Below are 26,398 nucleotides of genomic sequence, written 5' to 3'. Positions count from 1 at the left end.
TTCGCCAAACTTGGCTGTATGCACCTGAAGAGAAACCTAGGCTGCATTACACAGTGCAGTCGTGCTCCTCCCTTCTTGCAGCCGAGACCTCTTTGCAAAGAAGAGAGGCACTCACTAGGGTAGGTGGAGGAAGGGAGAGAAGGATGACGACGGCACGCGCTTAGCTCACACCTTGACGTGAACCAGAACGCAGACAGGGACATGCACTCGCAATGCAAGATCACAGCGGATGCTGCACAGGTGAACGTGCTTTGATGCAGATGCAGCAGCTGTGGTGTTTCAGCAGTCCACAGCCAACCACAGGTGCACTCAAAGTAAAGCAGCCACTTTCCCATCAAAAGACAAAGCTGCTATTACCTACTCTTAGCACCACTGTTATCACCAGCTGTGCTTCCTCTCGTTCAAAGTCTGATTTTGTTTTGTCATAGGACCAAAGTTTTAGGCATTTTGCAAGCACGTATTTGGGCATTTTTTGTCCTTCGATTACAATGGCTCAGGTTACAGAATCAAATAGTGCTGCAAGAAAAAACAGAAATCTCTTGTTTCACAGCAATCCCTCCTCAACTCTACAGAAACTTCACTCATGAGATGCCCATCATAACTGCACCTTCTTAGGTTTCCTTCCACAGTTTCCCCAGGGAGTCCCTTCCAGTCCATCACTACGCATGCATTTTGAAAGATTTTTCTAACAGGTAGCTCAGATCACTTTCAGTGCAGTTTAGGCAGGTCACTCCTTATTCTGCTCCCAGAAGGCATGGAAAATGGTGCAGCTCCCATCTTCTCTCTTTCCTCCCACTCTCCCCCCATCAAACATGTGAAGGGCTGTTGCAAATAAAGTTACCATGATGAAGAAGTTATTCCTCTTTGGAGGACCTCTCGCCTCACTGCTAAAAATCTCTCAGGTATGGTATTCAAAACTAGACCCTGTGGAGGAAGCTCACCTCAGTTTGACCCAGTGTGCTGGTGACTTCCCACATTGAACTTACAACACACTTGTTTGTACAGCCCTGGACAACGTTTGCAGCTTGCGCAACGCTGCAACTGAGTTGACTCATGGTCAGTTTGTGTACCAAACTCTCCTCTGCAGAGCTGCTGCCTGTCCAACCCTTGCCCCCTTTCCACTTACACACCTGATTACTCTTATCAAAGCCTAATATTCTGCGTTTGTCCCGAATGAACTGTGTCCAAGGTTACTTAACACTCTTTCACCAGCTTGTCACATCCTTCAAGCACAGAGTCACCACAAGAATGAGATCCGTTTCACGATGCTACGTGAAGTTTAACTAACAAATTGGTAAAAGCCAGTGAATCCTGTGAGACTGCTTAAAAACTCTGCAAAACCCCATTAAATGCCTCATCCTAATTTTATTTTGAACCTCTTGTTATACTGAAACAAAATAAGCAAATCATTTTGTATGCCTTTCAGGGGATTTCCAGTAATCCACTGTTTTCCTAGGCTTCTCAAGAGAAAATTAGTTTGAAGACTTCGGATTCGAGATACACACATCTACTACTACTTCTTCTGTACCTGTAACATCCAGAAGAAAAGTAGGCTGGCTTGACATAATTTGTTCCCAAAAAAAATCTACATTAACTGTTATGCATCTCTGATGTTATCTTTTAGGTTCTTATAAATTATTTGTTTTTATGCATTGAACTGCTCCATGAAACAAATAAATCAAAAACAAATAAAGCACATTTGTACAAAGGGTGCCAATTACATGCAAAGCAATATTCAACAGGTGTAGCTCTTCTCCAAAATATTCTTGAGAAGGTGAGATGTAGATTTACACATTTGAAGAGAAAAGAGAGAAACAACAACAACAAAAAAAAAAAAGGAAAGTGAAAAGAGAGATGAATGTCTGCTCAGAGGGAGTGAGAGGAGCATAAATGGAAGCAGACTAAAGCTGCATGGAAAATTCATCTCCTCTTTGATAACTGTAAAGAATAAATGGAAAAAAGCCAGGAAAAGAAAGAACATTAAAACTCTTTTTTTGGGTAAACAAGTTACACTTTTAACTCTGACAGCAGCCTTGCATTTTATTTGCCTGACTATTCTATGATTAGCATTCTCACTCAGCACATATAAATAGGGTACATCTGCTTCACTGCAAGGTAATCCTCTACTTCCCTGCTTTTTGAGATTTTTTTTTTTGGTTGCATGGGTTTTTTTTGTTTGTTTTGGTTTTTGGAGGTTTTTTTTGGCCTTGGTCACAGGGCCAGAGTATAAAGATTAGTGTTAGCGAGGTTTGTTCCTCACTTCCCCAAAAATCAAAGACTGCTAAAGTTTTAGAGGTAAAAAAAAAAATTGTGCCTGGCAATATTGGTTGAGATTTGAAGTACTTAGTATCAAGAGATCTGCTCTAAGGACACTCTTCAGAGTGCCAATTCGTTTAGAGGTCTCCTTGACTGCAAAACCAACCCTGAGTCTCAGGCCACATTTGTGGATTTTCCCAATGTGTTGCTGCAGCACCCTGGACAACTTCTCCACAGCTCAAATGAGAAGCCGGTCAGGTTTACACACTTTTCTTTAAGTCCATGGAAAAACAGTTTCTAACTGAACTTGTTAAAATCTTCAGTGCTTAAAAGTTTAATCCCTGACACTTTAACTAGCTACACCAAGAATTACTTTATTTCTTTACCACAATGTTACAGAGTATTAAGCCTCCCAGACCTTTCTCCTAGTTTCCTTCTTTCAATAAACAACTGCTCTTGCAAACCCATCCACAAATGACATCATAAGGACACCAAGCTTTCAAAAAAGAAGCCTGTTAGAGAGTTTCAGCCACATTCCTTAACAGAATAGCAGATGCTGAGGGACTGCAGAGGTAAAATTCACATTGCAGCTTTGACAGCTTTGATGTCTAAAAGTAGAACAACTCGCTGCTTTTCGAAGTATACAAATAATGCGTACCACAGTAGCATCTAGGGGCCCCAAGCCTGTTTCGCCACTCGTTGCACTTCACAGATGTATGTACCGTTCAGAAGACCATACAGAGTTCACCATAGTTATCCTAGTTTTTATTGTCTGAACAGCAAGCGTTGACCTGCCAGCCAAACAGCATATAAAGGAGTTCACTGAACAGCTCCTAGGAAATACTGGTTTCAGTGTGATACCAGATAGTGGAAAGGAAACATCCTTTTCCAGCAATCTCCAGCACCTCCAAATTGAGACTCCTAACACCAAACACCAAGATGCATTATACCACAGTAAGTCTTAATGAGAAGACATTCACAAATAGTTTTCATCTCATCCCTTTCACTTCTTATTTTGTTTCGGACTGTTAGACTGAGCGGCCCCAGTGGATAAGCAGGTAGTGTCAAACACAACGCTCTTGACATCTTTGACAGTAGGTCTACAATAGAACTAGAACACTAAATTGAAAATCTAAAGAAAGAAAGAAAGAAAGCACCAAACGCCAAAATACTGAACAGCTTTTACAGCACAAGTCACACCAGAAAAGTTGATCGTATTTGTCCAGAAGAACCTGCTTTCTGGGGCCAACAGCAATATGATCTAGCTTTATTAGAACAAAAGAGCAGATTGACGTGACTAGACAACCATTATCTAGGTAAACCACCTTTATAACATCCAGGATAGAAGTAAAAGTAAAAATAGCTATCAGTCTGTAACATACTTGTATTTGCACTTCACATGTTTCACACAAACCCTTAAAGCGTTTCCCCACATTGTTTTGATGTTTAACAACCATGATGTGGTGTTTGGGGGTGTTTTTTGATGAAAAGGTTCTTCCAGAAGTCTGATGTGCAACTGAAAACAAAATCCAAACATTTCAATTCCCAAATGCTCTGATCTTTCTAGCTCACTTTCCACCTTCAGCACACAATGACCACATGCGACAAATCATGAGCGTTTAGGTAAAGTCAGTGGTTTGAAAGCAGAGAATACTCATCAGTTTGTGGGCAGAAAATAACATACTCCACTTACAAGACTACAGTTTATTAGAGCATCAGTGCAAGCTCTAACTCTATTTTCCAATATCTTGGTATAACTTCAGAATGGCTCATATCATCATTTTACCTAATTCCAATGGCCACTTACCCTTTTCAAGTTGAGTATTAATTCAATTTTGTACACTCAAAAGAGTTGAACATATTCAATTCTGTCTTTTGTTTAAACCAAAATGAATATGGATCAGTATTATTTTAATGAAATACTTGTATGGTTTGTGAACAAGGGCCATGCATCTAAAAAAAAACCCAAAAAAACCCCAAAAACAAACAAACAAAAAAAAACCAACAAACCCCAACAAAAAACAATGGTGTCAGACATTTACCCAGGTGAGACAAGGGATTCTGCTACTGCACAAGCATTTCATCACATAAATACCCCACCAGCTACAAACTCCTACCACTAGCTCAAAGCTGACAACTCTACAAGTGTACTGCACGTATACTTTTTGCCAGCACCTAAATGTAGCTCTCAGTCAATAAAATTCACTTCAGTCCTCAGAGACCACGAAAGACGTCCTTCACTATTGATAAGAACTCCCGCCATGACTTCTATTGAATGGGCCTGTACAACATCCAAAATTACATTCACCCTACATCCCTTCAGCTGTTTAGCTTCTGACTGAGCAGTACAAACGCACATTAATGCACATATAGTCAGAGATCTATCATTCTTTCTTCTTCCAACTTCAAATACACCCTTTTCCTCCTCTTCTATATGTTTTGAAGTTGAAGAGAAGAAACAATGAATTAGTAGGATGTTTACAGCTGCTTTCTTGCTACTTCCAATGCAACCTCAATCCTTTGCATTGTCTCTCTTTTCTCTTTCCTTTGACTTTACCTGTCTCCTCTATCTTCCTTCTTCCATTTGCTACACTCCTTACTGGCACGCACACAGGTCCTCCCATTAGATGTTACTTAGGTTGCTTTTAAGTCCTCCTGTTTCAGAAAACCTCACAGATTTACAACACACTCTCTACAATGTCTAGGGACACGTAGCTGTCTGTTTTCACTTAATTCAAATATCTTCAGTGATCTGTTTTAATTCTCAGTGTCATCTCCCTGTTAAGATATGGCTTAATATTAAGTCAATATTGACTGCTTCTCCCCTTCCCAAGTCTAAGGTTTCTCCACACTCCTTCATCTTAATTTCCTCAACGTTCAATATAGTCAACAAGTCACTTCCGTGGAAACTCTACACTGCTGGATCTAGCCCCTGCCAATTTGAACAGGTTATAACCAGCAGCTGACACAACCATCTACAGAGAAACAAGTGACCAGAAGGGGATGGTAGTCTGTGAGAACTGCACTGGCTTTTTTCAGTCATTGATAATTGAGAAGGTCAAAAGATCTGAATACTCTGGGAAACAAATGTCTTAGTAGAAAGCATAAGAAAAGTCATCTGCTAGGATCTGATGCCGACCATCAGATTAGGCTATGAAATAAAACACCTGGCTTCTTGAACATCTTTTCATGGTATGTGAGGGAAGGATGTGGTCATCAGCTGCTCTAAGAGTCTTCAGTGTAAGCAAAATATGCTTGAGGCAATAGCTGTCTGTCAGCAGTAGAAATCACAGTGCTAGATATAATTTTTCTAATTATTTCCCCTACTACATTTTTTAAAAGCTAATAATTATGAGCCAGTACAGAGGAGAAAGTATAAAAATGGTAGTTATGAACTGTTTTACTAGACAGCTTCCTTTCTTTAACAGTGAACTGCATGGATATTATCTAGTGGGAGAGTAAAAAACAGAACTGAACATTCAAGGATCAAATCAGAAAAACTTGGAGAATTGAAGAAATAAGACTAACAAAATACAATGTGATTTGGTTTTTAAACTTATCCCAAACAAAAGGAGTTCTTGAAATATCAAAAATAACTCAGATGTAAGCATGCCAATCATCACACAGAGAAGGGAGGAGCATTCATTAAATATATATATGTATATAAACACACTTGTTTTAGCACAGGAAATGTCATCAGACTTCTTGACTGTAACCAAATACTGCAATAAAAGAGTGACCATCAGATGTTACTTAAGATCAGAAGAATCTCACAATTTGAATCCAAGGGACTTGGAAGAGCTAGCTAAGAAGTTATGTTGATTTTTCAAAGGAATCAGAACACTGAGAACTTCAAAGGTAGACTGCGTGATCCATATGATCCTGTAAGCTTGACAACAATTTCAGATTAAATACTATACTAGCTAATTTGAAAAGGTCACGGGAGGTGATTCTCCCCCTCTGCTCAACGCTCATGAGACCCCACCTGGAGTACTGCATCCAGCTCTGGAGCCCCCAACATAAGAAGGACATGGACCTGTTGGAATAAGTCCAGAGGAGGGTCATGAAGATGATCAGAGAGCTGGAGCACCTCTCCTATGAGGACAGGCTGAGAGAGTTGGGGCTGTTCAGCCTGGAGAAGAGGAGGCTCCGGGGAGACCTTACTGCAGCCTTCTAGTACCTAAAGGGGCCCTACAGGAAAGATGGGGAAAAATTCTTCACCAGGGCCTGTTGTGATAGAACAACGGGTAACGGTTTTAAAATAGGGGGAGGTAGATTCAGAGTGGACATCAGGAAAAAATTTTTTACAGTGAGGATGGTGGAACACTGGAACAGGTTGCCCAGAGAGGTGGTGGATGCCCCATCCCTGGAAACATTCAAGGACGGGGCTCTGAGCAACCTGATGTGGTTGGAGATGTCCCTACTCCTTGCAGGAGTTTGGACTAGATAACCTTTAAAGGTCTCTTCCAACCCTAACGATTCTATGATTCTATGGTAATGAACAAAGAGGCAGTAAGGTGGTTTTCAGAGACTGGATTGTTGGCCTTCATATTGTTAAAAGAGATTACAGGTTCATCTGGAAAAGAGAGGGGAAAAAAGCATTGATGCAAAAGCACTGTGACCTCTGTAGGGTTTCTGACTTGTTATAACATCCTAAATCAATGAAGAAATAATAGATAAATAGATAAATAGATAAATAAATAGAAAGAAATGTGACTCAATCAAATTATAATACACTAGCCCATATGTTTTAACTTAACTATGTTATAATAAAATACAGTAGAAGGTCCCATTGGCATTAATTTTTGGCATCACCACTTACTGCTTTTATCAACAACCTGAAAGAAAAGCTATGAAGTTCTCAGACACAAGATTCAGAGAGTTATGCAGAGCACAGAGACCTATGAAAAAGCAGCCGTCCTCCCTTCATGACCCAGGCACAAATTAAGCAGAGGGATCCAGGACCTAAAGTGATAGGCCATCCAGACAAACCAAGTAAAGCCATCCAAAGAGCGGAGTCATCAATTCTGACTTGCAAGGCATCCTGGTACAAACAGAAGTGCCCGAGCATGATATTGCTACTGAGACCTAAAGTAACCCTTAGATGTATAAGCAGGAGAACATCAGATAGGGGAAAAAGAAAAAAAAAACAAACAACCTACTGTTTCCTATTTGGCATCCATGCAACAGCTACTGGAATAGCGCGCTCACTCCCAGTAGCTAAAATTCAGGAGTTATGATTCAAAACACTAGACATTCACAAAGAAGACATAGACATAAGGTTAGAAAATATATTACTTTGAGAGAGACTTTAAGAGCTTGAACAATTTAAGTCAAAGAGAGAAAACTGGAGGATTATATCTAAAAGCAACTTGTTTAAGGAACACACACTTCGGAGACAGCTCCGATCCACAGGTGGAGAAGATACTGCACACAATGACTAGAAATAGAAATTACAGAAGTTTGGGATAGAGCTGTGGGTGGGCAAAATTAATAAGAAAATCTTTTTTTTAAGTCTCAAAGTTAAGGTTATTTTTGCAACATAGATTTTTACTTTATACTGAAATCTTTTTAAAAGCATACAATATAGCTGAACTGCAACTGCTAGGCTTGAAATAAGAAAGCTTGTGCATGAGGAACTTAATGACTGTGGGTCTTAAGAAGCTCAGAAAGGTTCAACACATACAAAAATAATTTTTTTTTCTACTCAGCACCAAAAGAATGGTGTCATAGCTCAACATCAAATATGCCTGTTTTCCACAACAGTCAAAATCTGTATTCAATGTAAACAAAAAAAAAAGTAAAGTGATAAATGCTGAAAATAGAAAATCAGGTCAGAAGGGACCTCAAGGATCATCTGGTCCAACCTTTCCTGGCAAAATATGGTCTAGACAAGATGGCCCAGCACCCTGTCCAGACAAATCTTAAAAGTGTTCAATGTTGGAGAATCCACCACTTCCCTAGGGAGAATATTCCAATGGCAGATTGCTCTCATTGTGAAAAATTTTCCTCTTCTGTTCAATTGTAATCTGCCCAGGAGTAACTTGTATCCATTACCCTTCATCTTTTTTTGTGTTGGGTGCACGTAACAGGGGGCAGGGCTACAGTGGTGGCTTCAGCAAGTAACTGCTAGAAGTTTCCCCTTTATTGGGAGAGCAGCAAGGGGAACATCTATGCAGACGCCAAGGTCAGTGAAGAAGGAGAGGGAGGAGTAAAGCTGCTCCCGGCAAGATTCCCCTGCAGCCTGTGGTGCAGCCCACGGTGAAGCAGGCCATTCCCTTGCAGCCCATAGAGGTCCACTGAGGAGCAGAGATCCACCTGCAGCCCGTGGAGGACCCCACACCTCAGCAGGTGGTGCCTGGAGGAAGCCGTGGCCCATGGAAGGCTCGCGCTGGGGCAGCGGGTTCTTGAAAGACTGTGTCCTATGGCAAAGGACTCACGCTAGAGCAGTTCATGAAGGACTGCAGCCCACGGGAAGGACGGAAGGACCCACATTGAACAAGTTTGTGGATGACTGTCTCCTGTGGGAAGAACCCCACGCTGGAGCAGGGGAAGAATGTGATGAGTCCTTCCCCTGAGGAGAAAGGAGCAGCAGAGACAACACATGAACTGACGACAACCCCCATTCCCCGTACCCCTGTACCACTGAAAGGGAAGACGTAGAGTAATTGAGAGTGAAGTTAAGCCCAGGTAGAAGGGAGGGGTGGGGGGAAGTGTTTTTAAGATCTGGTTTTATGTCTCAGTATTCTACTCCAGTAGCGGGAAGAGGTTCCTACAATCTAGTTTTGTTTCTCATTATCCTACTTTGGTTTGACTGTTAATAAATTAAGCTACTTTTCCCCACGTTGAGTCTGTTTTGTCCATGATGGTAACTTCCAAGTGATCTCTTCCTGTCCTGACCTCAACCCTCGAGCCTTTTGTTATAGTCTCTCTCCCCGATTCCCTCGTGGAGTGGGGAAGGTGAGCAAGTGGCTGCACAGTGCTTGGTCCTGAGTGGGGCTAAACCATGACACTTTCCCATGTAACTCCTTGTAAAAAGGGAGTCTCCATCTTCTCTGTGACCACTCCTTAAATACTGGAAAATGGTGATCAGATTCTCCTCTAAGCCTTCTTTTCTTAAGGCTGAACAAACCCAGTGCTCTCAGCCTCCTCACATGGCAGGCTTCCCAGTCCTTTCATCACCTTTGGGACCCTTTTCTGGACCCTCTCCAGCCTGTCCACATCTTTTTTTTGTATAGCAGGGACCAAAACAGAACACAGTATTCCAGGTGTAGTCTGACAAGCCCTGAGTAGAATGGGATAATGACTTATCTCTGCTGGTGACGCCGTTGTTGATGCAACCTAGAATCCCGTTGGCTTTCTTTGACACAGCAGCATGCTGTTCACTCGTATTGAGCTTGTCATCCACCAGGACTCCCAGGTCCCTTTCCACCGAGCTGCTTCCCAGCCAGGTAGATCTCAGCCTGTGCTGCACTCCTGGATTATATTTTCCCAGGTGCAAGACCTTATATTTGTCTTTGTTGAACTTTGTAAGGTTTCTGTTAGCCCACTCTTCCAGCTTATCTATGTTTTCATGCAGGGTGGTTATCCCTTCTGAAGTGTTCACTTCCCAACTCAGTTCGGTATCATCAGCAAATTTCATCAGGGTAAACTTGATTCCCATCATCCAGATCACTTATGAAGATACTAAACAGCACTGGGCCCAATATCAGTCCCTAGAGGACTCCACCTGGTGACAGGCCACCACTCTGAAAAGGAGCTATTTAACATTACCCTCTTGCAGCCTGTCAGTCAGGTGAAGCAGTCATTCTTAATCTTTATTGTTAATGATCAAATGATAAGTCACAGTTAATTATGTGTCAATTTACTTTTGTTGGATTCAATCCAGCAACAAATAATCAGGACAAATTTCAGCAACAACTACTAAGCCAAAGACCACTAAGGTGAAAGGTTTTTAAAACACTCTACCCTGAAATCAAAGTTCCTGTTACCTCTAGCTGGACACAATGGAAGGAAGAAATAAAAAGAAAATATAAGCCTGGCAATGCGCGCTTGCAGCCCAGAAAGCCAACCGCATCCCGAGCTGCCTCAAAAGAAGCACAGCCAGCAGACTGAGGGAGGTGATTCTACCTCTCTACTCCGCTCTCGTGAGATCCCACCTGGAGTACTGTGTCCAGCTCTGGAGCCCCCAACATAAGAAGGACATGGACCTGTTGGAATAAGTCCAGAGGATGGCCACCAAGATGATCACGGGGCTGGAGCAGCTCTCCTATGAGGACAGGCTGAGAGAATTGTGGCTGTCCAGCCTGGAGAAGAGAAAACTCCAGGGCTGCCTTCTAGTACCTAAAAGGGGGCTTATAAGAAAGATGGGGGGAAACTCTTCAGCAGGGCCTGTTGCCATAGGACGAGGGGTAATGGTTTTAAAATAGAAGGAGGTAGATTCAGACTAGACTTAAGGAAAAAAAATTTTACAATGAGAGTGGTAGAACACTGGAACAGGTTGCCCAGAGAGGTGGTGGATGCCCCATCCCTGGAAACATTCAAGGCCAGGCTGGACCGGGCTCTGAGCAACCTAATTGAGTGGAAGATGTCCCTGCTCCTTGCAGGAGTTTGGACTAGATGACCTTTAAAGGTCCCTTCCAACCCAAATTATTCTATGATTCCATTGGCACCAAACAAAAGTAAAGCTTGTTAGCTGTCAATCAATTTCAAAACCTTCCAGGAGGCGAAACCTGTTACAGCAAAAAACTGTTGGTACATTTTGCTCAACAGCTTCTAAAACTAAACTAAAGCTTCTACAACAAAAATTCAAAGTACTAAGTGTTAAGTTTATCCAGGAGACAACTGAAAAATGAAGCAAAAAGTAAACACAATAGCAGTGACTGAATTCTGTCTAGTAAAACAAACTATACCATCACTACAAAATAAGCAATAACAGCTCAGAAAGGCAACATAACTTTATTATAAAAATGAAATAGTGTGTAACTCAACTGACCTCCATCTTCATACTTTTTTTGAGGTCAGTATGTCACAAGGAAAGAGAAACTAAATACATTTCCAGGAACCTATGACAGGTGACGACATGCCTCATATGCCTATATTTGATATACCAACACAAAACTACATCAAGATGCTGGGGTTTTTTTTTCCTATTATTTATTGTTGGGGAAAAAAAAATCCTAAAACTGAACTAAAGGAACAGCATCTGGATTTACTACATCTCAGTTCAGTCATTCCAAATGCCATTGGAGTTTTAAGTCTCCCTTAAGAGGTAATCATAGTTTTTTGGAGGAGGCATTCACTCTCTTTGAAAGCTTAATGCTAAAGACTGTAAACAAGCCTTTTAAAAATGCGCAGGGTACTTAGTAAGTCCCACGACATTCATATGATAGGCTTGTTCAAATGTCTACTACAAGGTCATATTAAGCTCGAAAGCACTGACTTTCTACAGGTTTTTAGATCTCAACTAAGTCAAAGTAAGCACAGCACAGCATTGACCATGTAGTTCTCCTAGCCTACCTCAGCATAAGCTTGACTCTGAACAATTTCAAAAACAAAACAAAAATACAAGAGGATGGAAATACAAGGATGGAAAGAGCCCTGTTGATCTAGCCCAGATGTTTTATCACGTTGACCATCAGATGACCTCCTCTGGATCCAACTGCGGCAGATGAGATTCCAACAGTCAGCTGCTTAATTCGGTCACCATGAAATCCCAGCAGGTTACCATCCCACTGACCTATAAACCAAGCAGCTGAATCCAAAAGGGAAGTTTAATTGCAGCATCTGAAGAAAAGATTTGTCTTCCTAAAGCGTTCCTTCTTACCAGTGGTTAAGGTGGTGCCCATAACTTTCTTAGGTACATCCAAAGCGTATGTTAACCATTCCTCTCAGTAACAGATAGCTTGCTTCAAGTACTCTTTCTGTCATGGCAAACAGACCAACACAGTAAATTTCTAAGCAAGAGAGCTTTCTCAAGCTGCAGTTAACATCGAGGTGGGGTAAACCCTGCCGTTACCTTAGGGAGCAGCATTAAAATACATTTTTTTTCTGTGACTAAACAAAATATCCACCAGAATGCTTATACTTAAATTTCTGCTTTGGAAAAAAAATAGAAACATACAATTAAAGTAATCTAAACACTGGCTGCCGGTGGGGTTTCATAAGCAGTCTCATACTCATTAACAAGTTATTTTTAGTAGGCACTCTTTCTGTTCTCCTCTCTCCCCAGCCACATGCAGACAAACTCAACCCACAAAAGTTATTTAGCTACATAAATCAACTTAAAATTTAGATAAGGTGATTCCATAGATTAGGAAGCGAGGACTGAAGCGATCATAACAGCATTTGTTTTTATGATCTCAGGTCAGGTCATTCCTGCCCCAAAGAATTTACAGATTAAATGCAGCACAAGAGACAAGGACAAAGATAGGGAGTGAGCAGAAACAGTGTGATAGCACTTTTTTAGCATGAGGCTGTGGCCTCAGGAGTATCCTCCTTCACTATATGGCTCGGAGTTAATTGCTAGCTGAGAAATTCAGCCTATACAGTACTGAGATTTCTTATTTGAAGTTTCCTTTAGTTGTTCCTCCCTCTTACATCATCATGGAACATGATTTAGCAAACATTTGCCAAAGACAACTATAGCAGTTCAGCTGACACGTAATAACTTATAAAACTCCTGTAACCGAGCCCTGACAGGGCACCAGAGAACCCCAAGTTACAAACAGATCGTATTTACCCACTTGTTCGTGCCATTCAACAGCTGACCCTCAACAAATCCATCAGCATCTTCTAGCAAGGCTGATAGAGTGAATCCATCATTAGGCACCTACCGACATGCCGACTTTAAGAGCCGTCAGAGACTCCAAATGTCCCTCCTCTCAAAGACTAACAAGTGATAAACAGCACATTTGGGAAATTCCTAGAAGGCCTACAATCTTCCCACCAGAACACCTCGTATGACTTGTAAACCTTTGACTAAGGTAGTTTCTGGTAAACCACTTAAGTAGGAGGCTGTCTACTTGCTGGAGACCTCCCTGGCTCAGTTTTAACTACATTTGTTAGAGTTTTTTAATCCAGTTAAATGTACATATGTCACCTAGACAAGTACATCTCTGATCCATGAGAACAGAGATCATCACTTTTCATTCTCTCTTTGCAGCCACTAAGAGGTTTCTAACACACAAGACCATACCATTAAGCAAAACCCACAGAACAGCCACCTGCAGTAGCTACAAATTGCCAAGATGCTCCCTGCCACACACTCGCACAAATTAAGAACATCTTAACGAATCTTAGAGGGAGACTCCATTCTTCTACTGGCATTTAAATAAGAAATCTTTTAATAATGTTTATTACACCAGTGTTTAAGTATTAAGTATGAATAGGACCCCAGTGAGCTAGGCACAGCACTGGGAATAAAAGACAGCTCCTGCCCCGGCACGTCTGCAGCCCAGCCTAAAGAGCAGACAGACCCAGGCTGAGACAGTACAGCCCACAGAGGAAACAGTATAATGGGAAGTTGTTTCAGGCAAGTGCCATAGTTATTTGAGAAGAAAGGAATGAAGGAAGAAAAGATCTAAGAGGAAATAAGCTAAAAAAGAAGAAAAAAAGTGAAGGTAAAGAACAGTAAAGACACAGGGGTAAAAAAACTCAAAATATCTCAAACCCAAACAAAACCCAAGAACAACATCAGAACCCTACTAAAAAGAGAAAAAGCCAAGAGAAGAAGAAGCAAGAGCAGAGATTCAAGGACAGAAGAGAATTTGGAGCTGGACTATTATCAGATTAACACGGCACAGAGAGCCCCCCAGACAATTTCTCCAATAGCACAAAGTGCTTGCTGTCACCACCACTGCAGGCAGCCAGGGCCAGCAGAGCACCCATGTAGCTCTCTGTGGCCTTTGGAACCCCTGCCAGATTGTGGAGCTGTGGAGGAAAGAGCAGGGCAAGAAGCATGTAGTTCCAGATTTGCTACAGTCTCTTTGGCAAGGTCCCTTCTACTACACAGCTGCAGTTATCTGCCACAGCATCTGATTCTTGTCACAATGCTGCAACTTCAATTTTTTTTTTTTAATAAAACAAAACAAAAAAGCATTTTCTCTATTTATCAGTAACACAGGTGGCCTTGAAAAGCCAGGTGCAATGAACATTAACACTTGCTCGAACCTGCAGAGCTTTCCTGGGAGGGCAGAGGACCAAGCTGGTCAAGCCCTGGGTTCTGACATGTTTTTCTACCCTCTAAGATGTCAGAGGACTCTACTTTTTCCTTTGAAGTTTTTTTACTCTCCAACTTCACTGAACACAGGACAGAAATACAGTAGGTGCTTGTCACGCTATTCTCTGTAAGACCAGAAAAAAGATCACAGACCCAGAGTCCAACCTAGAGTGTGAATTGGACTGAGAGTGAAATCATAGCGAGAAATGGATTGTCCGGAATTTGATAGAGCAGCCAAAATCCAAAGAGAAAGATAGATGAAGCTAGTTACAAAGAGGCATTCCTTTGATGCCTATATCTTTTAAAGCTGGAGAAGGAGTAAGAAAATTGCCAGCTGTTCAGAACCAACATCCACCTCGGGTGGGAAATACTGTGGGGGGAAAAAAAAAAAAAAAAGTAAAAAAGTTAAGTGATTAGTAGCTAATCTGAATCTCTATATTGAACTGCGATCTGCAGTTGAATGCTATTTTAAGAGTGAAAGGAGTATTACAGCCATTTCTGCAGAGAAAAAAAAAAAAACAATCAATCAAGTTGTGCTGCGCTGTCCAGTTTGCACTGCAGAATGTAGACCAGCTCTAAGAGACTACACAGCCTTCAGGTCCATCCCACATTACTGCTTCACCACAGAACTTTGCAGAAATGGAACAAGTCAGTTAGCTTAAAGACGGTTTTGAATTCAAGGACAGCATTATCTCAATTAAGAAACTGTAGGCATGCCATCAAGGCAATGTAGATATCCTCCATGGCAGGAAGAGCTATCCTGGCGAAGGAGCTCTTATGACAGATGAGGCAGCATTTTAGAAGCTAGATGCATAAGCTTTTCATTACTTGCAAGTCTTGATTACGTTTTTTTTTCCTAAGTAATGAAAATATTAGGACAAGAGAACTAAGGAAGTGTTGGACATCTCAAACTATTTAATCAGAGAAACCAGAGCTCATTTTCACATTCACATTATCATCTGACCAAAGTGGGGGCTTACTGCCAAAAAGGATGGTCTTCTTTCCCATCTTCATACCCCTGCCATAGCAAATTTGGCAATCTTGTAGCCTGAGGATGAGTCAGTTTAGCTTACCGATCTCACAACTAACCCATCTCCAAAATAAAATAAGCCTTGAATCAGCAAGTTGAACCAACTCATCTTGAGGAAAGGCAGCTGTTAGATCTGACAAGGTGAAGAATGGAGAACAAGACTGTTCCATACTGCCTATGCTCCCAGATAAGCCACGTCAAGTGTAACATAAAACCACACTCTTTGACTCTAAGGCTATGGTGGAGCTGCAGCCTGCAAAGGAGGCTGCCTTCAGACAGGCATTGCTGGCCCTCCCATCCCTCTGTGTGCCCTGACATGGCTTTGTGCTGGTACCAAGTATCAAACAGTTGCTATCAGTGAGTGAGCTGGGTCAGAACTGCTTCTGGAGGGACAAGACTCCCTTCCCTGATTCACCTCACAGCAATGCAGGCGCTCAGGCTGGAAAAAGAAGGAGAGAGATGCAGGCAGTAAGGCCAGAGCCATTCCTCTTGATGACAGCCTGCGTCAAGAGCAGGCTGACGTAGTCACCAAATTGGGCTTGGGCGAACCAAAGTGATAGCACCTAGAGACCACATCTACTGCTTTCTCAAAGCACAACACAAGCTCAGACTGCAAACTACTGAATAATAAATAAGTGTTACATTAAAAAAATTAACAAGTGTTACACTACACCAGTACAGGCACTTATTCTGAACAGCAACTATCCGGCCTTAGAATGAATACTTCAGCTAAGAAAGAAATACTATTTTCTCCTAAGGCTTCTTAAGCCTAATAATAAGTTTGTTTAGTTTTTCTGTCAGAAACAATACACCTACTTCCATAAGACTTCCCCCCCCCCCCAGTGAAAGGACAATGATGTAATTCAAACTGCAGAAGATGTTTTCAAATATTTTATTGCAATATACAGCTTTTACTAAAATAAAATCCTACACAATGGGAATCGGTTTTTGCCACACCAAAAAAAAACCCCCAAAAAACCCAAAAGACAACTTTTTTTATAAAAAAAAAAAACAAAACATCACCACCACAACCAAAAAGGAAATTTTCTCCTAAGAACGAGCCCAGACATCTGGGGATTCAATTCCCTTCTGCCAGCACGGGAGCAGACTGAGGCTTTCAGTGACCATCTCTACACATACAGCTGAAATTCTCAAAACTGTTCCTGTAATTGTTTGTTAAGGAAGACTGCTGGAGCTTTAAATCCTAAAATAGAGACTAGTACCTGGAAACAGGGAGCAGAGAGCAACACTGTTCTAGCAAAATTTCCTCAGTTATGTAATCAAGAAGAAAAATAACTAGCAAGAAAAATAACTAACCTTTCCCCAGTTGAGCCTGTTTCCAGTCCAGACAAAAAGAGTATCACTTTTGAAGATATGATGAAGTAGAAAATAAGTGATGCTAAGTAGAAGATAAGCCTAAAAACTCCCAAGAGCAAATTTTGAGAAGTTATACATCTTTATTACACATACCTGCAAAAGTTGCATACCTATCCAGAAGCGGAGGTTTTTCAAGGCCTGCTGTTCCAAACCAATATTGGTTTTGAAAGCACCTGAGGTTTTCTTGCCAGCAGTGCAGCAAGTTTTCTTAATTAGAAGCTTGATTGTCTTTGAGCAAAGACAAAAGAGATTTTAAGGTCTCAACTCTGCTAGTTCTTCCTTCTCTTCTTACATATACCCTCATCCTAGGAATCTCAAGCAAGACAAACCAGGCATTACGAAGGCAAGATTGTAGGTACATGCAAAATATTTCCATTTCTAGAAGGAGATAATAGAGCCTGTTACTTCTTTACTGCTGCTATAACAGAACAATGGCAATGCTTTATCTTCGTCCAGGTAAGGAGGCTACTTTCAAAGCAAGAATACAGACACTCAGCTCAGGGGAGAGTAAAGATTAATGTTCTTCTGCAGACAAGGGCTTATTTACCTAACTCAGAAGACAGTAACTAAAGTAAACAAATAAAGCACTTTGAAGAATACAATTCTTTTATTAGAAAGGTTCAGAGAGAGGAAAGATAGTCCAATACGGTATTTATCAAGATACAAGAAGAACATAAGAGACAAAGCACAGGTTCATCTATCCCATTTTCCCATCTCTTACAGCAGCAAACAGTAAAGTGTTTACAGAAGAGTATAAAACAGGACAAGCTTGCATGAACAGCTATCCCAGCATACTCTCTCAGCCTCCAGCCACAGGTGGCTTGGGAAATTCCCAAGCCAGAGCCAGCATCTCTGGATATCCACACACTGGAAGGGGGGGATGCCATCTAGAGGGACCTTGTCAGACTGGAGAGCTGGGCCAATGCAAACCTCATCAAGTTCAACAAGACCAAGTGCAAGGTCCTGCACCTGGACTGGGGCAAACCCAGACACAAATCCACGCTGGGTAAAGAATGGATTGAGAGCAGCCCTGAGGAGAAGGACTTGGAAGTGGTGGTGGACAAGAAGCTCAACATGAGCTGGCAATGTGTGCTTGCAGCCCAGAAAGCCAACAGCATCCTGAGCTGCATCAAAAAAGTGTGGCCAGCAGGTCGAGGGAGGTGATTCTGCCCCTCTACTCTGCTCTCGTAAGACCCCACCTGAAATACTGCATCCAGTTCTGGAGGCCTCAGGAAAGACATGGACGTGTTGGAGTGGGTCCAGAGGAGGGCCACAAAGATGATCAGAGGGCTGGAGCACCTCTCCTATGAGGACAGGCTGAGAGAGTTGGGGCTGTTCAGCCTGGAAAAGAGAAGGCTCTCGGGGAGACCTTATTGCAGCCTTCCAGTACCTAAAGGGTGCCTAAAGGAAAGATGGGGAGAAACTTTTCATCCAGTCCTGTTGTGATAGGACATGGCGCAATGGTTTTAAAATAGAGGGAGGTAGATTCAGATTAGACATTAGAAAAAAAAAAAATTACATCGAGGGTGGTGGAACACTGGAACAGGTTGCCCAGAGAGGTGGTGGATGCTCCATCCCATCCTTGGAAACATTCAAGGCCTGGTTGGATGAGGCTCTGAGCAACCTGATCTAGTTGGATACGTCCCTGGTCCTTGTAGCTGGGTTGGACTAGATGACCTTTGAAGGACCCTTCCAACCCAAACCATTCTATGATTCTATACTTCTTTCCAACTTTGCAAACTCAACCCAAGATCTGAAAATACTACATTCAATAAGCCAATCAACCATTTCTCAAGAGGCAGATGGAGAAGTGACATCTCTACAGCATACAACCATCACGACTATCTTGTAGAAGGCTGAAATTTTATCTAAACATCTACACTAGCAAGTAGTGACAATTCTGTTTGAACTCCAGGACAGCTAAGACATCAGCATATCAGGTGGCATCCAGGCCCTTTTTACAATGCTGGCTTAATCTTCACCTTGTTCAGAAAGTCATCTTTCCTCTTAAGCTTGGTTAGAAACAATATAATGTAAAGTTGACTGACATCTTTAAACAGAGTAAATAAAAAGATCAGAAACACTTAGCACGCATTTGGGTACAGGAGAAGACCACAATAATGTCAGATAAAGACCAAGTAGTGCTGACTTAAAGAGCTGAGAAGAAAGTAAGCTGCGCCAAAGCAAGATTGGAAAGGAGGGTATAGAATATGCTTGAATGCTTGTATTTTGGCTGAGATAGGAAGTAAAGTCTTGAATAGTAGTTATTTTCCACAGTAGCAGCCACTCACCCACAAACCCACACTGAAATTATATTAAGACATTACAGCCTGGCACTGTAGCAGAGATAATGAATGCATGAATCAAACTTATCACAGAAGGATTTCAGCAAAGGCAAGATGAAATATCTTAAAAGCTATGGAAAAAAAACCAACAAAAAAAGGCAGAAAAATTTGCTTATGGCTCAGCTTAGATAAAGCTATTACAAAATACTCTTGTTTCCTTGCTTTAGTTACAACATTTTTCTGAATAAACACTTTTTTTCTAACAATCAAATCAGTAATTGACCTTTATCTGCCAAGAAATGAACCCGGGATTCTCTTTTCCTTTACACTTGCATATAAGGAAACATCTAATATTTCACTTTAGACCTTTGATAAATCAAACAGCACTACAATTCAGTGTGCAATTAAGGAGGAACAGCTCTTTTCCCAGTATTTTCTTTGAAAAAGTGAAATGCAATTGAGTTGGTACACAGTTTTGGAATTAGTGATAATTTTTTCAAAATACTTATTTGCTCCATACAATGACCTGAAAATACGATCTACTTTTTAATCCAATTATTACCCCTTTTGGTTTGTCTCATCCAAAGAGTCTGACAGCTGATACAGCAGATAGCAACTACTGAAAGTAATGCATGCTGCCTGCATCACAAATGAAAACATTCAGATATTTTTATATACATTGCTCTTCATCAGAGGGGGCTAATGCCTGGGTTCATAAAAATTTGAGTTGAGTATTTCCCAACATCTAATTCATCCCCTTTCCAACACCAAAGATTACAGCAATACTGAAATTACTCAAAGATAGGTCTTTTAGTTTAACAATCGATCGCCAGCTACCCCAACGACAGATCTTTATCTGCCTTCACCCTTAGTTCATTTGCCAAGGCAGCATAATTATTCTTCACAAAGTTAGAATCAGATTAAGAAAAGGACAGGAGACATCATACTTATACAGGATGAATACAGATCGGTTTCCTCCATAATTTCAAGTACTTCAGAAGGTCTCTTCCTCACTAAAGAATCTAGACACAAAATTATGCCTGAAGAGTAGAAAGCCAGGACATTTTATTATAGCATTAGAAATAACATCCTGAGGAGAAAGTGCTCTTGGTCATTACAGGGACCGTGGCCTTTAAGACTTGGAAGCAGAGAGTTGCTTATGCAACAAAAAGAGCACTGTCAAATTACCTATAATTTCTTAAAGCTGAGAAGTTAATTACTTCCTTGATATATTAAGAAGAAATATATATGGCTAAGATAAGACCACAGTTTGGAATATACGCTTTCCAAACTGACTGTCAAAAACTTAAAGCATGTGCTGGTAGACGAGAAGCTCAACATGAGTTGGCAAAGCGCGCTTGCAGCCTAGAAGGCCAACTGCATCCTGGGCTGCCTCAAAAGAGTGTGGCCAGCAGGTCAAGGGAGATTATTCTGCCCCTCTACTCCGCTCTCGTGAGACCCCACCTGCACTACTGCATCCAGTTCTGGAGCCCCCAACATAAGAATGATGTGGACCTGTTGGAGCGAGTCCAGAGGAGTAACACGAAGATGATCAGAGGGCTGGAGCACCTCTCCTGTGAGGACAGGCTGAGAGAGTTGGGGCTGTTCAGCCTGGGGAAGAGAAGGCTCTCGGGGAGACCTTACAGCAACCTTCTAGTACCTAAAGGGGGCTTATAGGAAAGATGGGGAGAAACTCTTCCGTAGGGCCTGTTGTGATAGGACCAGTGGGGCAATGGTTTTAAAACAGAAGGAGGTAGATTCAGATTAGACATCAGGAAAAATTTTTTTACAGTGAGGATGGTGGAACACTGGAACAGGTTGCCCAGAGAGGTGGTGGATGCCCCATCTCTGGAAACATTCAAGGCCTGGTTGGATGGGGCTCTGAGCAACCTGACCTGGTTGGAGATGTCCCTGCTCCTTGCAGGAAGGTCGGACTAGATGACCTTTAAAGGTCCTTTCCAACCCTAAATATTCTATGATTCTGTGATCTAAGAAATATCACTAGGTAAAGCATCTGTCAACAGAATTAACAGGTTCAGCATTAATAGGTTTTTCACACAATTAAAAAAGGCATCCTGAGAATATCACTTAAGAATATCACTTTAAACTTAAGAAATAAATTACCTATGTACTGGTTTTTAATAGTTGTTACTCTTTTCTATTTCACAATCCATTCTCCTACTATTGGCCCCACTGCATATAGAAGCCCCCACAGAAGACACACCAGACAGATCATTGCAACATCATCTGCAAAATACACTCAGATTAAGAGAAAAAAAAAAAAATGCAACGATGTTCAACACAAAATATAATTCAGACAATCCAACCATTCTTTTTTTTTTTAAAAAAAAAAAAACCACACACATCAAAACCCACCCTCATCACCTAAACAATTCTTTTACTTTCCATTATTTCAGTTTTAGCATCAACAGGGACAACCTAAACTTAACATAAAGGTAATTTCAAGCAGAAAAGCAATTTGCTATCTTCCATATTTCCTATCAGAAGTCAATAATTACTTACTGTCACCAACACAAGTCCTCCTGCAATGCTGCAGGAGTTCAATATTCTGTTACTATACCCTACGGCCATAACTCAACATTTACTGCATATTACACATTGGCACTTAAACAATTACACCGTAGCAGAAAAGCAGTAGTGAGCTTCATGCAAGTAATATCACAATCGTTACAGCAGCCAGAATTACAGAGTATTTTTGTATAAAAAATATGGCTAGGAGTCCTAACTTGCTGGTTTTACATATAGTTGAATGTGTAGTTGCACGTTGCTTTTCTCTGGTAGCTAAGTCAGATTAAGAAGTCTCCCACACACTGTGGCAACTTATTCCTCTCCCTACTGCCATAATTCATCACACACTAAATCATGTCGATGAAACTGTGTGGCTATGCTATAAACATCACTGAAGTAATCTGGGAAGGAAACCAAGCTATGTTTTTTTTTATTTAAAAACATTCACTTGCAAGTCTGGATCATCTCACTGATAGGGCTCACAGCACAGCTGTGGGAGAAACTAGTGTGGGTGACTGAACAGGTCAGGGTCAGACAGGAAAATGAAACCAGCTTTCCCACTAGGAAAACTAATGTAAAGCTGTATGTAACAAAAAGGAGCAAGGGGTAAGAGGTTTGGCATTCTTAACACAGGTAACTGCTGCTATCAGAACAGCCTTACCTTCAACCCAAGTGCTAGGAGCAGATCAGCACTCACTTTTGTTTTTTTAAAGCAGCATTAACTTAATAGGACTGTAAGTCATATATAAATTTACATGAAGTAATGTGCCTAATTTGTGTCTAATATGTCATACAACACAGCATAGTTAAAGTCTGCAGGACTGCTCTAGTTGTAATTGACTTTTCACTTCACCCTATCCAAATCTGTGCTTTTGGGTTTATGGGGTCAGGAGAGGAAACATCTCATTACTTGTAGCCTTCTTTCAAGTTCTTTGATAATTGGCCTGGTGGGCTCTCCAAAAGAGTCCAATGCGAATCTCAAGAGCTACAGAGTAGTAAATGTGATCTCCATTCATGGCAAGATTGCAAACAACCTGCTGGGATAAGTTGAATATGGCTTTAGCAAAGAGAAACCCTGCTGGCACTCCAAGCAATCTGGTAAAAGGGATCCAAGGAAAATACACACCTGGACTTTCAAAAAGCCCACGCTGCTGCTTTAACAGTCTATGGCAAGAAGTCAAGTTGCCTAGTTAGAGAGGAAAGGTCCATTTACAGGTAGAAAGCTGGCTAAAGACTAGGAAGCAAGGTTAACACTTACTAGTCGACTTTTCACTATGGAGAATAATCAATAGTGGAGCTGACCTGGCAGCATCACTAGGGCTCATTCTATTTAACATCCTCAGTGACCTTTCACTGTGCACTTCTATCCAAGTCTGAAGATAAAGTTCGGCTTTTTCAGGTCAGCCAGCTTCAATTGCAATGACTATGAACTCTTGAAGGACTTCACTAAACTGAGTAAGCAAAGCATAGCAGATGAGCTTCAGTCTACACATATCTAAGACAATACATACGAGAAAAAAAGACCTCTGAAGTTGTGCTTCCATGCTGAATTTATAGTCAGAGTTTACTATTCAAAAAAGTGATCCTGGATTCAGCATTGACAGTTCTCTAAAATTACTATCTCAGTGTGCAACATTCGCTGAAAATGCCATCTAGATATTGGACATCAACAGGAAGGAACTGAGAACAAGGCAGAAAGTAATTTTGCTGCTATGTAAAGACAGTGCACTGCAGTTTTAAGAACTAAGACGTGGAGACAAGAATGGGATACAAGCAGGGCAGAGCAGAATTCAAGATGTTATAGAAAAGGACAATTAAAGGATTAAAGAGATACAGCAGCTGCCTTTGGAGAAAAGACTGAAGAGGCTGAGGCTCTTCAACTTGGATGCAAGATGATGAGGGTGGGAGAGTATAATATATTCAAAGCTTACAAAAACCTGATGGCAGCAGGTAAGACCAACATGTTGGCAAGGAACTTTGGGAATCTGTTATGTCAGGATCATGAGCAGATACTAAAGGGACAAGGATGCAGCCTCTAACGCTGCCAGTCTAATGACTGGATGCTGGAACAGGAGGAAGACAATGAGTCAGAGTGGCCATGCTCATAGATTCTCCCTAAACAGCAATGTCACCGACGCTGTTGAAGACCACATATTTGGCTACATGAACTATGAACTTGATCCAGTATGGTATTTCTCACCTTTTACATCAAAACTGGAGAGGAAAATGTTAATGTGAAATACTTCAAACTGACTTAACACCAGGAAAACTTCTTAAAATACAATTTAATGACCTAATTTCCATTATATTCTTAGAAAGAGATCCACTTTGGAGAAGAAAAGTACAGATGTTAAGTTAAATGTGCCGAGGAGTTTGGCTTTTGGGAAGGAGAACGAACAGGAAGAAGACAAGCTTGACTATCTCAATTATATATCACTCCAGGCACTCAGAGTCAAGAAAAGCTTGCTTCCAAAACAGCTACACATCTCTGTGCCACAGGCTCCATCTCTGAAAACTTTGATGTCAGCAAAGGCAGCCCAGGTTAGACATGGGCTGCCTGCCCCCAGCTGCATGACCAACTGTAGTTACGGCTCCTTGATGTCATCTCAAGGTAACTCCACCTAGAGTAAAACACACCTTTAAAAGGCAACATTTATTTATTTATGAAGGCTCATCCTCTCCAGGCAAATCTTATACTAGGAGAGGCAGAAAAAAAAAGCTTAAAACAACTGAATCACTGCTCAGTATCTCAGCCACAGAAGTTTCTTCAAAAGAGACAGGGCCACATTAAGCATTCGTGCACAGCTGGTTTCAAATACAGCAGTCTCACTGGTACTCCTCTCTGCCTTGGAAACACCATGGAAGCGGGGAGGTAGTGAGCCTCCCTTCTTAACTTCTGCTACTGAACAGGTCTACAGCCTGTCCTTCTGACCCAAATCTCTTGAGTACCTAAGACACAGAGGTGGCTTATCTCCTCCCCAGGTTTTCCTCAAAGCAGTCACCTGCTCTGCTTCAATGCTTCCTGCTCCTCCCACAGGGGATGGCAGAAGACAAGCTGACAGAGACAGGCTCTGAAAGCACTGAGACTGACACAGTCCCTGGAGAAATATCTTAAGGCTATGAGAGATGTGCTCTATTGCACGGTTCCCCACAGCTGGGCAGAGCTGTCTCCTCCATGGGCTGAGCTTCAAGGCAGTAGGAGTGTGTGTCTCCATACAGGGCCAGTACTCCTGGGGAATACACCTTAATATTGCTTTGGTCTCTTGTTCTTTAGAAGATAGTCTGGAAGCAGCTCTCGATACTATGAGAGATTGTGATGGACAACTTGTAAGACAGGCCTAGAGCACACAACCTCTTCTTACCTTGAGACAGGAGCTGCATAGAATAAAACTCTCTTATCCAGCGCTCAGAGTCTGAATCACAGTTGAGGCAAAACACTTCAGGAGTGCTGGACTGCGCTGAGACCTGGCAACACAAACAGACCCTGAACTGGTATCTGCTCCAATCAGCCAACACTGGACGTGAAAACAGCAGCGCATCTAGGACCAAGGGATCCAGTGCAATTCTTGCCTTGAGTTGGGCACCCCAAGCCCTGCTGCAGACAGGACTCGGTGACACCTTCCAGGGCCCTAGGAGGCCATGGGGAGACCAAACCAGCCACCAGTAGAACCTGCTGCAAGATCATGCGTGCTCTCTCTCTTCTCTCTCTCCATTTGCAGGCTGTGAGGAACCAGCATCCACGGTAATAATAGAGAAAAGGTAAGAAAAATTATTTGGGGCTTTTCCATGTCTTCAGATCCCAGTGAAAGAAAATGACCCATTTAAGTAGCAACAAGGAGAAGAATGCAGCCTGAAGCACTATAACCACAAAGAGCCAACCACCTGAAGTATACTTACATATCAAGGCACTTGATCAATCATGTATACAGCAGTGTGAATACCCTAAGCACTACACAAAAGCACTAAAAAGACCAGTGGCTTCATCCCCACTGAAAGATTTCAACTGTCATCTTAAGCAGTTAAGAACACATCCACACAGTTTGCAACAAAAAGGTATAAAAGCAACAAGCTTTGTTTTACTAAGAAATTAAAACAAATTTTAGAAGAGTATTTTTTTTTTAAAGTTATTAGTCAGTTTCTGCACATGTACTTAAACTAAGGTATCTTAAAAGTCCACATCTCTCAAATATTGCACTGAATATAACTAAGACTAATATACTTTTAAATGTCTTTGGTCAGCTTGTACTTTGGTTAGGAAAAACAAAACAAGACAAGACAAAAAACACCAAACAAAAAAAAAAAAAAAGGTCAGGCTGACCCTGTAAAAGAAAAATCCACTAAAATTAAGATACACTAAGCTGTATCACTTTTGTTTATTATGTCCCAAAACTGCTGCAAAACTTGGACTGAAAACTTCTGAGTGTTTCAAATCAAGCATAAAAAGAATTTCAGACATGTTAGAGAGTCTCACAGAGCAGGACACAGCCTTCCCAACTCCTTCACAAGGATGCAGACGGAATCGCCATGTCACAGAAGACAAAAATGAATACACTGTTAAAAGTCCAATTTGTAGTCATTAAATGCACACAATTTAAATCTGTCTCACCAATCACAACAGAAGCATCATAAAAATAATTATGCATTTTTGTTTGCTCTACAAGTTACGCAGTTCTTCAGATGCATGAGCTGTTTAAACCTTAA

The 26,398-nt window shown here is 41.4% G+C and overlaps 1 protein-coding gene across 3 annotated transcripts in view; it reads right to left on the bottom strand.

Moving 5' to 3' along the window:
• Positions 1-26,398, bottom strand: part of GSK3B (glycogen synthase kinase 3 beta) — a 164,348-nt gene that overhangs the window by 101,325 nt on the left and 36,625 nt on the right. The window lies entirely within an intron of this gene.

Source organism: Chlamydotis macqueenii, chromosome 1, assembly GCF_036417535.1.
Source record: "Chlamydotis macqueenii isolate bChlMac1 chromosome 1, bChlMac1.mat, whole genome shotgun sequence".
In the NCBI taxonomy this organism is placed as follows: domain Eukaryota; kingdom Metazoa; phylum Chordata; class Aves; order Otidiformes; family Otididae; genus Chlamydotis; species Chlamydotis macqueenii.
This window is presented reverse-complemented; position numbering and strand designations above follow the sequence as displayed.